Raw genomic sequence first — 14999 nt, forward strand, 5'->3', positions numbered from 1 at the left:
GCTCTTTCATTTACATTTTCTGTCTTGTATATTCTTTGTAAGATGGGTGTCTAGCGTGGTATGTGTCATCCAAAACATAGGCTAGCACTGAGTTCGTACGGTGACAATGGTTTTGCTTGTTTTCTAATTATTTCCTAACTATTTTTAACTTCTTACATTTCTTTTGCTTACTGCTAAGCTAGCCACAGGAATGACCAACTCTCCTTCCTAAATAGGAACGCCAGCTTTGGATCTATGGCTGCATGTATGCGCTGTAGTTGCAACTAGATGGAATAATTCTGCTAGCTGCAAAGCTGGCTCTTCCATTATTCAACCTTTTATTTTCCTGTTCATTTATGAATATATCAAATAGCACAGCTTCCAGCAAGAGATTCCACAGGTTATTGCTCCGTTATAAAAACTGAACACTTATTCCTACCTTCCCCTCAACCCCCCTTTTAACCATTTTAACCTTTTATTAATTCTTGAGAGGGCTGTGGATATTTTATCTTCATTTTCAAAAATCCTAGTTTACTAGATTGGATCACCTTCATCTAAAGAATGGTTGATATCTTCAAAGCAGCTTTCTGAGGCGTGACTTCCTACGTAAGAAAAATGTTGTTAATGCATTTTATAGCCGTAATTTAATATTGCCCGCTAAGGAGTAAGAACTCACTGATCTGGAAGTCTTAGCTCTGCACTGTAACCATCTTTGTAAAAAAAAAAAAAACAGTAGTATACCAGCTACTGGCCTCACACTGAGATTGAATCAAATGATAGGCTGCACACAACAAATTTTTTCTACTTGAACTACTCCTAAATTTGTGTTAGCAGCCTGTCCCCACATTCTTTTGCTAAGACCTTCCCTCTAACCCCATCCCTTGGAGAACAGCTCCACTGTAGGAATCCCATTGACCTCTGTTGTATGAAGGACAGATGCATTGAATATATTTAGGTTTCCTACAATTTGCTGTTATCCTTGAATGCTCCTATCACACCTTACACTCATTGAAAGGAATAGAAAAAGAAAGCGTAAGCAGAAAACTACATGAAATACTTTTCTGTTTGAAATTTAAACTAAAATATAAGTAACTAAGGAAGACTTTGATCTGAAAAAAAAAAAATGTATTAAAACAGAAATCACAGGAACTTACGCTAACTCCGCTACTAAACATTAGAGTGATTCAAAATACTCAATGCAGAATACCCAGGAACTTGGAAGGCAACATCAGTGAAAAGTACAGGAACACACACTGGGGCTGTACTCTGATCATCACAGCACTAACAAGAACGTGAATATAAGTGCATTCAGGGACTTCATCATGTCTGCCCTTTACAGGCATGTTCTCTCCAGCAAACCTTTCTTCATGGAAGTTGTCCAAATAAAGTAAATGGTGCTATTCACAGGAATAAGTATTTGAAGGACTCGCTGCTTATTCTGTTTTTTGCAAATGTTTTACATGCATAGGGACTTATGGAAAACCTCTGCACAACACCAAAAAAAAAAACAAAACAAAACAAAACAAACTGATTTTTTAGAAATAAGTTTTTGACATTGACATTATGGAGAAGCTCAAACTCTGTTCTGGATCGTGTAGTCTTGGAGGCTAGGGATTCAGTCAAGCAAAGTTTCAGCAAAGAACTCACACGAGTAGCGCCAGAAAATTGAAAGGTACCCATAACATAGTCTATGTTTGAGAGACACTTTTCAGGAGGTAAAATATTTCTGTTAAAAAGCTCATTGTACTGTTTGGACAACCTTGTTTGCCCTTTTGGAAAGTACTGCATAACAACCATTCTTTTAACACACTCTTATTTACATCATGGGTCACTGGTTCTCTGCACACTTCATTCAGGTTCTTCAAAGGTAGCACTCCGGATAAAGGGTAACCTGCACATTTCCTCTTCTAAATGAGTGCCTTTCTGTTATAATGTTTTGCGTTTTTTTTGATTGTTTACTTTTGTGATCGGAAAGATTTTCATTGTATTGTTTACGACAAAATATCCAATACTGTAAAACAGCACTGCAAGCAAACCTCCAACATTTCAATTTTGCATAGATTTTCCTTTTGAAGTTTGTTTGGTTGTTGTTGTTGTTGTTTTAAGTCTGTCCTCTTGTGGTTAAAATGTCTGTTTCAATTAAACATTTAAAACACACCAGAAATGTCTTTCTCATTCAGATTAGCACAATTCTGTCTGTAGTGCTATTGCTCTAAAATAACTGCTCAGACAGTTAAGCAAATGACAATGAATGGTGATAAGAAGGGTAAACATTTTTTCAGCTGCATCTCTTTAATGAACATTTGACCTTCAGCTTTCATGGCTGCCTCTGTTACTTAAATGAGACTTTGGAAATTTCAAAAAATTTGAGAAAAAATTCCCCAAAAATTGAAAACCAGATTTCCAGTTTACCTTGTATGCCTGAAGAATGTTTTGTTTTTCACAATGTCCATTACTCTTCTGCTTCCAGAGAGCAGAGAATTTTCCAGAGAATGCTCACCAACCAGGAATTTATGTGTGACAGACCAATGTGAAGAACCCTTTGAGACTTTTCTTTGCAGGTTATTGAAGGTTATTCTGACAATAAATTGTGTTTTAATATCTTCGGGTTATTTTGGCTTCCTTCTTCTGAATATTGCTTCTTTGTTCTCATGTCCATAAACACAGTTAGACCTAAACCTGCATCAAAGACCATATAAGAAACTACACTAGGCAGAGAAACTTCATCTGTATATGTTCTCAGATTCAGTAAAGTTCGAGGGTATCTTTACAGTTTTGACTATCAGAAAACATTGTTCCACAATGTCCTAAATCTACTATATTATTTTGACAAAAGCAACACAGATAAAATACTCTCTAACCACAAGAAACACTTTGTAAAACAAGTTAAACTCAACTAGGAATTTGTTCTACCAGCAAAGGTTATGGACTCATTGTCCTTTAGCCATAATGAGGAAATGAAGACAGTTTAGTGTAATGAGGCTGAACTTGAATTTGCAAAATATTTCTACAATAGCTGAACCTCAAGGTACAAATGCTATCAGGTGCCAAGTATCTAATAATCAAATATCAGTCTCCTACTGAATAGTCTCTCAACCAACAGTTTTGAAAGTTTGGAAAGAATTAAGAATAAATTTCCCACGCTTAACAATGAACAATTTCTACATCTGTGGAATGAGAAAACTACATTTTTGTTCTTGCTTTTTGTTTTGCAGCATAAGGAATAGATCATCTAGAAGTTAAACTTGTCACCCTGTGGTCTCAAAGGTTTGCTGTAATATAAAAATAAAATTAAAAATAAAATTAGAGTCAGCTGTTCCTCAGAGATTATAGATGTACACATCTCTCACAGATAAACCATGAAATCCTTTATGTTACAAATGGATACAGGCATTCAAGAATAACAGTAAACATGAAGACTTCCTACTATCTGAAAGCTGAGCTCTTGAGTTGCTGCTACATATTAAAATGATCCTTAGTGGATTGCTACTTATGAAATTGCTCCAGGAGTTTGAGTATCTCTATTGTTACAAATACTTCCGTTATTTATTTCTAAAGTAAAATATTCTAATGATGAAAGACAACTGCTCCCAGAAATAGCTGGAAAGCTTTAAGACCAAACAAAATTTACCACCACCACCCCACACAGCAGTCAGCTTTGCAAGTAAAAGCCAATAAATTAAAATAAAACCCAGAAACAGCTGACGTGACCAACACAGAGATCGACATGGAAATGCTGACAAACACACGATGCAATCAGAAATATTTTTTTATGTTTCTGCAGACAAAACGGGACAACACAATACAGCAAGAAAAAAATGCATTTCATGTCTCAGAACCTGGGGCTTGGGAATACCTCTTTGTTTGTAACTCAAAGTTGTGCAAGAAAAGCAAACATACTCCAGGTAATTTTCCTACATCTACATTCATTCTCTTACACTGTCAGTTATCTTTCAACGCAGAGAGACTCTCAAAAGCCAGAACCTTGATGGTGGAGGCTATGTCAGCCTGGGGGCAGTCTGTCCCATGGTGTGCTTTGTGCCACTGGTTCAGCCCTACACAGATTGAAGTTGCCTGGGATCATATTTGCGCTTGGTTCATCCAAGTGCTGTCATTTCTGTTCTTTTAATTATCGCCTATCTTCTCGCTACTCGAACTGTTAGCCTTCTGCTAAGCCTATGGCCCGATGTGACCGACCTCAGAAAGCACAGCCAGCCGTAGGCCCCAGATGGCACAGCTGGGACCGAGGAGGCACGGGGGAGCACCGAGCAGTGCCAGTGCCGTGCCGACCACCCATAGCCATCAGTCCGTGCCTCTCCTCCATGTGCCCTGCTCTGGCTCCCCCGGCACGGGCTGCAGGCCGCACAAGGTACAGTGAGCCCTTCTGCCCTCCATGCCCTGTCCTGCAGCTGGAAAGAGCTGCGCTTGGCCCAGGGGCATCTGGCACAGCCAAAATTAATGAAGGATTAATGTCTCGGCGCTGGGTGATTCCTAAATAAACATGGTTTGTGCCCTATGCTTTGCATTCTGATCTCTCAGAGTATTGAACTGTACCCTCCAAGAACCAGGTAGTTTTTGTCACATAAGGAAATTGTGGAGGCCTCCACCAGAAGATGCTGTAAAGGTCCGAATACGAAGTGAAATCAGAAGTTAGAGCAACGCATGAAGGATATGTGGCTATTAAATGCAGTGCCACAGCCACCAGCTAAGTGGCCTCAGGATGTTCTCAGACACTGCGTCATGAATGCTGGAACAAGTATTTGACTCTCCTTATATTCTTTCCTGAGACGTGCACCAAAGAGGCAGCAGAGACCACACGTGGGACCATCTCATCGCACAGAGACTGGCTGCCCTTCATCAGACCAGGCCCCTCACTTGCCATTTCCCTTCTGTTACACTGGAAATCAGACTTCGTCATCGCCACAGTAGAGAAACAAAAATCAGACTCCAGAAGACCAGAAAAACAGCCTTCTTGCCTGGAAAAGAACAGGCTGCAGCCTACCCCCCTCTCATTTCAGTAAGTACAGCCACAATGCAGTGATGCAGTGGAGAATAGTGTTGCAATTTTTGAAACACCCCTGAGCTTCATGTTTCATCTACTTGCCCCTTATAGTCTTGCTATCTATTGGGAAATAATTGACACTAATCTGCCAAATAAAACAAACTTTATACTGGAATTAGTAAAGGATGTTAATATTACTTTACGGAGAATAATCCCTTTCATTAATGACTAAGCGGGTGAAACAGCTTAGTCCTCAGTGAATGTGCTTCTTTACAGTCCTGGATATTCCCAAATTAAATTATCTTAACGGAGATAGCTCCATACTTACCATCAGCACAACAGGGCTTACTCCTGAAAAGCTGCCAAGCAAAGCAGCTAAAGAACAAATAAAGAACAAATAATAATAATAATAATAAAAAGTTAATGTATAAAAAATGTTTTTTGTTGATATGGGACACTGAGATGTTTCTTCAAGACAAGCCAGCCTGTTACTGGCAGGAGGACACAGTCTTGTGTCAGGGTACTTGGAGTGGGAGTCAAGTGAGTGAGACACATGAGATGAACAGTAGACAGAATTTCTACTGTCATAAAGACTTATTTAAGAATGATTTGGGCAACAAGGAAATCAAGCTATTAGAAATAGAAGCATAAACTAAAATAGACCAAACCAGTACTTTTGCATGAGATGTTTGCAGAATTTGTCATTTTATTGTTCTACTTTCATTTGGTGTAGCGCTGCACAGCATCACTTTTGAGGACAGCACAAGGGAAAATGCTGTATAGAAACCGGGTACCTCAGCTATGGCTGTGCTCTTCACTTTGATGCTTATAGACCTTGGCCTTTTTTTTTTTTTTAAACTACATAAGTAACATAATTCATCACCAGCCTTCAGCAAGCAGTCAATGCACAAAACTTAGCAAGCAGAACTCTTTTTGCTAAACAGCAGACTGCACTCAACAGCAACTTCAGCACAGTTTACATCAGTATTCCCTCTAATTTGATGCCAAGAACAAAGAGCTTGTTCCAGCATTATCCTTATCAGAATAAAACTCTGTTTCTTTGCCAGCTATCTCTTCTCTCCCTTCTCATGTGGCAGGACTCCATCTAATTCAATGAATGGAAAAATCTTTCCTGCTGCCATTACCCGTACAGAAATATCTTTCTGTGTGTCCCAACCAAGCTTCCTGTATCTAAATTGTGCAAAAGCTACATAAAAACGTGCAATAAATACTCCAGCTAGCTCTGGTTCTGACTATGACTCGTTGATGCATTTTTATTCCATTGTGCATGTATTTGAAAGAGTGGAACTTTAATACCACATGAAAGGGCACATAGGCTTTAAGGACTTCTGTTTGGGTCCAGTTTTAAACAAGCGGAAGTATGAGGTGATGGAAGCTTCTCTAATCAGGACATCACTTAAGCCCTGTTGAAGTCCCATTGACGTCAAAGAAATTTAAGCATATGCTTTACTTTAATTGCACACTTAAAGGCTGGTCTGAAACGGGTCATAGATGGCCACTACATTCATTAAGAATCCTATGGGGTCTTGCATTTCCCTCAGGGGAATTAATTCTTGTGTTTACACATTAGTTTTTTCAAGAAAAAAACTTTTATCACTCTGTATGTGTAAACCATCCTGAATCTAACCAGGAGAAATTTCTAAAGCTTGAATAATAATTCTCAGACATGACATTAAAATACTACTTTTCCTATAATAAACATTACTATGGTTAATTATTAATTTGCTATGTCTTTGGTGTTAAGCTTTGCCTAAGGCTGCAAACTGCTCTTTCAGGCCATTAATTGTTTCAAATAACCTATTTCCTAGGTATATTTCCTTACAATTTATTTTAATAGTACCAACAGGTAAAGGTCACCAAACAAACCTGTCTGCCATAAGCTTTTCCTCTAATGCTCCATCTTTCTAGTTTTGTTCTCAAACTTTTGATTTCTTTTCTGTTGGCCCATTAGGAATACAACACATTGCTAAAGAACATACCCAGAAGATTATCACTTTGGAAGTGACTACCTGGTTAGTTGGTGTCACTGCAGACAACAGACATTTCTTGCTCTGACTACTTTGGACTGGTATGCATCCCCCTCTGGTCTCTCAACACCAGAGCTCCCCACTGGCTCCTTGCTACCAAGCACTTGAAAAAAAGTGAATTAACGTGTGTGCTGCTAACTAAAAAACTACTGTCATTCCTATGGAATGTATGTTCTAAGCTGGACTGAATGAATACTCAGTTGCTGAGATCAAACATTCAAATATGCTGGATCTGGAAAGGCTCTCATGGATCAAGCCACCACTGCTGGAGGTTGTCCCCAGAACTTACTTCCAGCACAGTAACAGGAAGATTGGCCAAGCATGGTTAGGAAGAGGAGAGAACAAGACATTTCTCTTCTTCTCCCTCTCCTGACTCTTGTTTGTGCCTGCTTTGCTTCTTGCTACAAGGCCACCTCCTCCCCCTTCCTCATGCTCTCATGATTGTTTCCACCACCGCCCTGAGAGAACGTGATGGCCTGCAAGATGTCATTGTCAAAGGATCCCCTTCCTTTACCCAGATGAGATGTTTCCTCCATTACTTTGCCTGCTGTTTTTAAAGACACCTGAAACTCTTCTCTCATCCTCCTGTATATACCCCTCCAATGTCTGTAGACAGTTAGCTGTGCAGAGAGCTGTCACTTAGCCAAGTTATGCGGTGTATTTACCTATTTTAATATCCTCTCATAACCCAAACCTTCCAGCCACTTATCTTTTTTTTATTTCTTGGTCTCCTCTGAACTTCTTCCAGCTGTCTTCTAGTCAGAAGGGAATGCCATGATCTGGGTGTGATTGCACTAACTATGTCCCACTCTGGTGCATAATGGGATCAATCTCAAAAACATACTGGGGCTGATCTGGGCATTTGAGACCAGCGTGTTGTGAATCATTATACCAGGATGGTATAATTCTTTCACTGTTTCTATCCTTCACTTTCTATCTTTTTCACACAATTTCCTTTTGGCTGCACATTTTTGCAGTTCCTGCATTTTTGTCCCAATTTCTTATGCTACCGGTTACCCTATGTTTACTTCTGTACCTTCCTGTCCTCACAACTCCCTGCCATTTAGTGTCATTTCAGGTTTCTCCATACAGACATGTTTGTAACACTTTGTCCATTGCAAGCTTAAAACCACCACAGAAGTAAAACATAATGAAGTATTACTGTATCTTTTAAGTTTATGACATCTTTTGTATTGCCACAAATTTAAGAGAGTACAGTATCACCTTGTTGTTGTGACCACTAGTGATTAGTTTCTTAGTTTAAAAATAATCAAAATCTTCATCAAAACATTACTTTTTTTTGTAAATATCTGAAATTTGGTTAGCATTTACTTCTGATAATCAACTTACTCATTAATATCTATGGATACTTACTTTTGTAAGTAAATCATTATCATTTCTTATCTTGGATTTACTGTACATCAGCCCATTTTCAGCCCACAGGAAATTTCAAGTACTTGAAATTGCAGTATTTCATTTATATTCTTCTTGACAATGTTTTACTTAAGCTTTGTTTTATGATGTGTCACCATCTCTTCAGCCAGTAGCTTTACAAAGCTCCTTTAAGAAGGAATGTTAGAATTTTGGAGGGGCAGAGAGGGAAGAGGGTGCTCTGCAATAACATGCAGATTACTCTTCCTGGGTCTAAAGGGGCATTTTTCAACCGGAGCTTGAACCACAACATCTGAAGTTTTTAAAGTTTGATGCACATCTTGGATCCAGATACTTTTGCCCTAAACTTTTTTTTTCAATTTTTACCCTTCAGCATTCAACATCCACATGTTTAAGTGCTTCTAAGAACTGAGTAATAACTCAAAGCTCTCTGAAGCTCCAGGTTGTTACAGGTAAAACAGCACAGTTTATAAATCCAGGTTAACTAACAGTCCTTGCTTATCTTCTCAGAAAACACCAGTTGCCAAAGTGAACCCATTCGTGCTGACATGCTTACTGAAATTTAGGAAAATCTTGAGTAGAAATAACCAACTCCTACTCTCCACATAGCATTCTTATTTCCCACTGGGAATAACTGTTATCAGTAGATTTATAAGATTCACATATACAAAGTAGTCATCTTAATCAACCTTTAATCATCTGCTAGATGGGTATAATGAGTCAAAGTGCTTAGTTGCCCAGCAGACACGGGGGGTCATTAGCAAGGAAAGATTAGGTAGAAAAAACAAAGTGTTCCCTTTGTTAATTATTACATGGAAATGACATTTCAATTTTAAATTTAGCACAGTGGTAAAAGAGCTACAGAATTAGAGGAATTTCAAGGAGGACACCCCTGCATTTGCAGCGTGTCTTAATAGGGAACTGTTTGTTCCAGCCAAGCACACTGCTTCTCTTTGATGCCAACCTTTGATGCCAGAACAGCTCTGTATGTTTTTTACTGGAGTTATGCAATGCCTTAGATTATGCTACCCAGTGCACATGCATATAGTATTGAACTTCCTTCCCAAATTAAAGAAATATCTGTGCCATTTTCTCAGATGTAGATTCAAGTAATTGGATAGAAATGCAGTAAGTAAGTAAGGCCAGAACCAATGAAGTAAGGCCAGAGAACCAATTTGCCCCTGGTACAAAAGAGACTTCAGCAGGCATCCATGGTGACACTCTGAAACCACCAGCACCACACAAAGCCTCTTCATCCACGTGAATCACTTGTATTAGCTTGAAGTAATTTACATCTACACCGAGATGGCTCCAAGTTCCAAAAATCATTAATTTAAAGACATTTTATCCACAGTCAGACCTTTCATAAATCACATACTCTAGATTTCTGATCCAGATTGAAAGGTCTAGAGTTTCAAACACACAAAGTTGTGTTTCACACTGGGCTCTCAGAAAATCCTCTGAGGACGTGTTGATGTGGCTAGCTGTTGATGTGGCTAGCTGTGCACACAGATACTCTGTATTGATATAAGTACATCTGCCCAGTATGGTAGAATCCAACAACACCCACAAAAAGCAATGCAAACAATCTCCATCATTGCGTGTAATATCAACACCAAGAACGATAAAACGAAACCAAAAGAGAAATCCTTACCAGCTGAGGTTTTCTCCATACAACTGCATCCACTCAGATTTAGCAGACTGCTGCTAATGAAGCTGGAGGGAGGATTCAGATCACCGCTCTCCATCAGACGTTCATCACTCTCTGGCAGCCAGATGCTCGCTGTGTAATGAGAGGTCCCTGTGTTCAGCTGATTCATCATTTTGTGACTCCTCGTTGATTCTGGATTTAATTTCCACCTTGCTAATGTTCACCAAATACTGCAAATCTGGTGCAAAACTGGGTTTATTTCTTCGCTCTTTCCCCAGATGATCTATTTGCTGGCATATGACTTGGCATCTCATAGCTTCCTAGCCATGGAGCTGCTCAGCCACTCCTCTGGGTTTGCCTGAAGGACTGCTGAAATCCGATCTTTCAGACAGTGACAGGCATGTACATGAGACATAAATGTCACTGCGCTGCAATTATACAAGGGACAAAAGGTACTGCTAGAACACTTGCTGGAAGTGAGACAGATCCAAGGACAGATGGATAGGTGCCATTATCAGGAGCATAAAACTTTGGATGGAAATATGCTGGCTATGAGCCAGAACTGGAAAAACAGAGATCATACTCAGTCAGCAACATGTCAGGCAGCAGAGAGTACACGGGCAAGCAAACAGAGTTACCCTGGAAGAAGGAGGTCATGCACATTGGTGTCTGGAAAACCATCAAGCTGGACTAAGCACAGATATACCTAAACAAACACTAGCATACATTCATATGTTAAGAACTCACTTTAGTCTGGAAAACATTTTCAAATTCTTCCTACAGCTTCAAATATTCAAACAGAATGTGGGAGTTCCCCAGTGTCTTGCATGGGGGACCTGCTTTACTATCCACCACTGACTATGCACAGAATGTTTCTCCTTAGATGAATTACTTTCAATTTCATACACCAGGTTTTTCCAAATAATGAGTAATCCTCTCGCAACTTTACATTTAGCTTTCGATCCAGAGTATTCGAGATACCTGCAGCCTTTGGCTCTTCACCACTTTAGGTCCATCCTGTTGTTTGTGAGTACTTAAGCATGGAGCTCTCGGTAAATTCGGCTGGTAGTTGTCGCGTGCATGCCCACTGCCCTTTCACACTGACATTTTAGGGAGTTTGTGAGTTCCTCAGCACCAACCAGTGTAAGACAAAAATATATACATTTGCACAAAGCTAACAAGGTCAAAAAAGTCTCTATAGTTAAGCTTGGTACTTGAGAGGAATGCTGAAGTCTGCTTCCTTACAAGTACACTACAAAACTGGTACTACTAAACTTAAGTACACGTAGATAAAGATAACAGCCCATAAAGAGAACTGGAAAACAGCTCCCATTACAGTGGCGGTGGTAAGCTACAGTCCCTTGCTGATGCTCTTCCCCATCAGGATCTCATCTACGTAGTGCAGAGGAGGGATTCACCACCCAGACTTTGTGCAGAGCTCTCTTCTTCTTAGCAAGAGCCATCTAGTATCCAAACAACCTCAAAGACCACCAAACCTCCATCGTCCTTCTAAGCTGTGAGAGAGAAGACTGGATTAACTCACGCTGAGGCTGTCCTTATTGGCTGTGTGCACTTCACTCTCAGGTGATCTTCCCTCTCAAAGCTGGAGCAAGGTTAACTGTGCTTGCAGGCCTAACACATCCAAGTGTGGCAAATGTCTGTTGCTCCTAAGCTCAGCTGTCATTATGAAGAGCTTCAGCCTCCTCTTGGATTTCGAGCATGCAGAAATAGATGGCAAGAGGCACCGGGTGTGAGCCACAGGCTCAGCGCAGCCATCCCCATTGTTGACCCGAGGGAGCAGCTCAGCACCTACTCCTGACATGAGGTGCTCTGCCCTGACCTTGTGTGCCACCTAGTGCTGCTGTTAGAAAACAAATACCCCATATTGGGCAGCAGGCTGAGTCACGAAATCACCCCCATACCTGTCAAAGGTAGATATGTGTGTATAAAGCTGTATATCAGGCATAGTATTCATCTACATTTTAGTTTAAGCTACTTGAGTACTTCCCAAAACTTTTTGTCCAAACACGACTATGTTTGCAGATCCCTTCTCGGTACGCATGAGAAGGAGTTGAAAATGTATCTTAATAGAAAATGTATAAAGAGAATAAATCATGTTGATGTTCATTCAGCCTTTGCAATCCTAAACCTTCAGTCCTTCTTGTTACAGAGATTTGCAATTTATTCCACCAGAGACTCCCTCTGGCACTGCAGTGGAGATGTGTTACCTGTTGCAGGAACTCAGCTGGGTGCCCCTGCCCAGCAGACAGGACAAAGGTGACAAGTCCTGTTCTACTACTGTTCCACTCAGGAATTTGGCACAGAAGTCTGAACAATTCTCCCCAGGTTACATATGCGGCTTATGGCAAAGACCTAATTTCAATTTCAAAGTCACTCATCTTCTTCCAGCCCTGTAAGAACTAGTTCATTTATCCAAGCTGTTACATTTCTTCAAGGATATCTTTGATAAAGTTTAATACGATAACCCAGTGCCTTGCCAAAATAAGGCAAGCATGGACATTTGAGATAAAGAAGAAATAAGCTTAAAAAATATTCACTTCCCAATAACCCCCCCTTATTTTTTCCATGGTTTGTTAGGATAAGTGAGATGCTTGGTCACAAACAAGAGAAGCATTGAGACTGTGATGAGATCAAGATTTGAGAACATTCAAGGGACCCATATGTTCTTATGCTATCTGTATAGCCGGTAGCAATGATTTTGCTCCTAAGAACGCACATCTCTGTAAGTAACTCTCTCTAATCCTAAATGCAGAACATAAATGTCTACAATTGATTTATGGAAATGGATAGGTGGATCTCCACCTTCCTCTAAACTGAATGGCCACAACTTGAAACAGCAGCAGAAGCATCACAAAAACCTGTACCATAACACATACACCTGCATAATGTTTTTTCTAGGTTTTATGTTAGTAGCTCCCACTTAACAATCTCACACTTACTTTTTTCTCTGTTTTAAAGCTTTTCCAGCAGGATCTCACTTGCATTAACTCCTATGTTTTTTACCCTTAAAGAGATTTGTGGCTCCTTAGAGCAACACCAATCAAAGTCAGTATTAATTAATCAATCAGCAAAGCCATGTTAAATTAATGGACTTTAAAAATTATACACACCATCACAATGGCACATTAATCACTGCCCACTTTTCCTCATCACAATCCTGTGTATAAAGCCTGGCAACAAGGTCATTCCAGTCTCAATGCAGATATTCACAAGGTATTTTTAAATCAAAGTACTTCACAAGATCAACCTCATTTTGTGCCTAGCTTTCCCATTTTTAAGCTATCGTGAGACACCACAATGAGAACTACTATTTCACAGAAGCTTTTTGAAAGGCATTTTAAGATTTGGTGAAGTAACGCAAATAATAAATAACACTGAATAATTAGTACATAAAACATTTCTTTCTTTCAAATTTGAAGTCTTATAAAGCACCAGTCACCAAAATAACGTGTGAAAAACTGCTGCTGTCCTTGGAAAATGAAGTGTGTAAGAAATAGCATCACAGTAACAATAGATCAAAACTTGATGTAAGAGCTTACAGACAGGGAAGGTGATTTTGTTCTAAAGTAAAGCCGATGTCATTTGCTCACATTCACACCCTTATGCCCACAGCATCACAAGCACTAAGATGTGTGTGATCAGCTTTCATGCACCAAGAAACATGTGTCTAGGTCGTGTAGCTGGGTCACCTTGAATGACATAGAGCACAAGAGACACTGGCTACTGACTCTTCACCATAGGCCTTCCGTTCATCTGCCACAGACAGGGGTTTCCAGCTATGCCTTTGGTACCTTCGGGAGCTGACAATGGTTAGCCCCTGTCCTGCCAAACATCTGTGAGTCTGTATGATTTGCTCAAACACCTCTCTCTCAATCTGGCTGCCTGAAAAGCTACACAGATGTGTTGGGCTCTTGACCAGTTAGTCTAGGTGTCACCATTCTTAAACTCAAGTAGATATTGCGAGAAGCATGTGCAGAAACATGCCTGGCCAGACCCAACAGCACATACCATGCCCGTACGGTGGATCCCCAGATACCCAAACCTCATCCTTTGTCAAGTATCATCATCATTTGAAAAAGCAGATATGCCAAAGGAAAGCCTTATTATTTTTATTTACCAATTAATTTATTATTTATTACATCCAAAATGAGTATGAGAAATGTAAAAAGCTATCTTATTTAAAATTTCACTGCACTGGTTCCTAGAGTGAAACCAGGATGGATTGTGTTGACCTGAATGCAGTTTGATCCTACTCTAATCAGCCCTCTGTAACTATATTTCCTGGCAAGCAGATCAGCAATCTCTGTGGGGACTATCAGCTAATCTTTGGGTCCCCTCCTAGAAATGATAATTAATTTGATACTATTTTTCTGTTATTTTTTTTTTACAATTTATTTTGATTTGCTATGCTAAGATATACTGTATTCAGCTTTCAGCATATTTACCCAGTTGAGTTAGGAAAATATATATATTAAAAAAACAAGAAACCCAGCAAGGAAAATATTGGGTTCAGAACCTGAGGGAAGAGACAAAAGCAGGGATATGTGTACATTGCTATTCATGACTTATTACTACCTGTATGCTCTCATGAATTTCAGCAAAAGGGGATCTGAATCATATATGTGTACACACCCAACTGAGCGCAACTTGCTGTGCATTTTCAGTTGGGAAATGTTTTCAAAACCAACATTTTTCCTTTTCGAAAAGGAAGTGGGAAGACAATTGAAGAAGCTGCGAAATGATGATCTCGTTCAGTCTTGCTAAGCTTTCACCCACAATCTCTTGGTGAAACACCAATGAACTGGCCATACCATTTATTTATTAAGTCCAGTTTCTGAACTGAAGGCATTATCCCAGCCACACAGGAATAACCTGGTGCTGCAGTTTGCAGCTCACCATAATCCCC

At 39.7% G+C, this 14999-nt stretch overlaps 1 protein-coding gene across 3 annotated transcripts in view; it reads right to left on the reverse strand.

Moving 5' to 3' along the window:
* The window catches only part of PLA2G4A (phospholipase A2 group IVA), a 116882-nt gene that overhangs the window by 88188 nt on the left and 13695 nt on the right, over window positions 1–14999 (reverse strand). The window contains exon 1 of one of the 3 annotated variants that reach the window (XM_035333132.1): window positions 10076–10427. The exons of the other annotated variants lie outside the window; for them this stretch is intronic. The gene's annotated coding sequence lies outside the window, so the exon portion shown is untranslated. Of the gene's footprint in view, window positions 1–10075; window positions 10428–14999 lie in introns of those variants that run through there. 3 annotated transcript variants of the gene reach the window in all.

This window comes from Oxyura jamaicensis, chromosome 8 (genome assembly GCF_011077185.1).
Source record: "Oxyura jamaicensis isolate SHBP4307 breed ruddy duck chromosome 8, BPBGC_Ojam_1.0, whole genome shotgun sequence".
NCBI lineage: Eukaryota > Metazoa > Chordata > Aves > Anseriformes > Anatidae > Oxyura > Oxyura jamaicensis.